Below are 2,484 nucleotides of genomic sequence, written 5' to 3' on the forward strand. Positions count from 1 at the left end.
AGTAAACAGCCTACCTAAAGACCCCTCAGGCACACAGCTGCCTCTAATCCCATCAAGAGACTAAGTCCCAACCACCAGAGAGATAAGAATCAGCTCCACCTACAAGTGGGTAGGCATCAGCCCCTCCCATCAGGAAGCCTACAGCAAGCTCCCATACCGACTTCAGCCACAAGGGGGGCAGACACCAGAAGCTAGAGCAGCTGCAACTCTATTATCTGTAAAAAGTCACCACACCAAAAACCTATAAAAATGAAAAGACAGAGAACAATATCTCTGATGAGGGAGATAGGGCAACCTCAGAAAATCACCTCAGTGATGAGGAGATTCTCAGCCTCCAGGAGAAAGACTTTATAGAGTGTTGATGCGGAAGATGATGCAAGACATTGGAAATAAACTGGAGGCCAAGATGGATAACTTACAGGACACACGGAGAAAAGAGATGCAAGACATCAACATAAACCAGAGGAGATGCAAAATGCATAACTGAAATAAGAAATTCACTAGAAGCAGCTAACAGCAGAATACAGGAGGCAGAAGGTCAAATAAGGGAGGTGGAGGACAGATTAGTAGAAAGTAAGATTGCAGAACAGAAAAGAGAGCCAAAGGTTGAAAAGAAATGAAGACGGTCTCAGAGAACCCTGGGACAATGTTCAACACACCAACATCCGTATTAGAGGGGTGCCAGAAGGAGAAGAGAGAGAGAAGGGGACAGAAAAAATATTCCAAGAGATAATAGCTGAAAACTTCCCTAACATGGGAAACGAACCACTCACTCAAATCCAGGAAGCACAACGAGTACACCTTATAAAATAAACCCAGGGAGGAATACCGCGAGGTGCATATTAATCAAACTGACCAAAATTAAAGACAAAGAGATAATCTTGAAAGCAGCTAGGGAAAAGAAACCAATAAATACAAGGGTATCCCAATAAGGTTATTGGCAGATTTTTCAGCAGAAACTCTTCAGGCCAGAAGGGAGTGGCATGATTTACTTCACGTGATGAAAGGATAAAACCTCCAACCAAGATTCCTCTACCCAGCAGAGCTCTCATTCAGATTTGAAGGAGAAATCAAAAGTTTTGTAGATAAGCAAAAGCTAAGGCAATTCAGCACCACTAAACCAGCCTTACAACCAATACTAAAGGAACTTCTCTAGGCAGAAAAGAATGGATGGCAACAGGAAACAGAAATCCCACAAATGACAAGGCTCACTAGGGAAGGTATGTATACAGGAAAGATACATACAAAATCGTCCATGCACAATGATACCACCAAAATCAGAAATCATGAGACGAGCAGGGTACAAACGAGGGACACTGGAGATGAACTTGCAATGAAGAGAACAACAACTTAAAACAACCTTATATACATATAGACTCATATCAAAACCTCAGAATAACTGCAAACCAAAAATCTACAATTGACACACAAAGAAACATCAACATAAGTACAACACTAAAGAGAGTCATCAAACCACAAGAGGAGAGAACAAGAGGAGAGTGAGTGAAATAAAAAAACAGCAATAAAAACAAATCCAAAGCAATTAATAAAATGGAAACACGAGCATACATGTCAATAATTACCTTCAATGTCAATGGACTAAACACCCCAGCCAAAAGGCATACACTGGCTGGATGGATACAAAAACAAGTCCCATATATATGCTGTCTTCAAGAGACCCACTTCACTTCTAGGGACACACACAAATGGAAAGTGAGAGGATGGAAGAAAATATTTCATGCAAATGGGGATCAAAAGAAGGCTGGAGTAGCAATACGCATATCAGACAAAACAGACTTTAAAATGAAGAATATTTTAAGGGCCAAAGAAGGTCGTTACATAATGATCAAAGGATCAATCCAAGAAGAAGCTATAACAATTTTAAATACCTACGCACCCAACATAGGTTCCCCACATTATATAAGGCAACTGCTAACAACCTTAAAAGGACAGATCAATGATAACACAATAATAGTGGGGGATTTTTAACACCCCACTCACAGCAATGGACAGATCAACCAGATGGAAAGCCAATAAGGAAACACAGGCCCTGAATGAAGCATTAGACCAGAGGGACTTCATAGTTATTTGTAGGACATTCCATCCAAAAGCAACGGAATACACGTTCTTCTCAAGTGCACATGGAACACTCTCAAAGATTGATCATATCCTGGGCTACAAATCCAACCTCAGCAACTTGAAGAAAATTGAAATCATATCAAGCATCTTTTCCAACCACAACGCTATATGACTGGAAGGCAACAACAAGAAAAACTCCGCAAAAAACACAAACATGGGCAGACTCAACAACATGCTACTCAACAACCAAGGGATCACTGAAGAACTCTAAGAGGAAATTAAAAAATACCTAGAAGCAAATGGCAACGAAGATACAACACCCCAAAACCTATGGCATGCAGCTTCCAAGCCCTCAAAATTCCTAGATTGTTGCAAGTGAAAATTTATCCAGGACAGTGATGGAGC

Source organism: Sus scrofa, chromosome Y (assembly GCF_054392235.1).
Source record: "Sus scrofa isolate SSC_HxYL_T2T_F1_AM1 chromosome Y, Sscrofa_HxYL_maternal_Yorkshire_Landrace_v2.0, whole genome shotgun sequence".
In the NCBI taxonomy this organism is placed as follows: Eukaryota; Metazoa; Chordata; class Mammalia; order Artiodactyla; family Suidae; genus Sus; species Sus scrofa.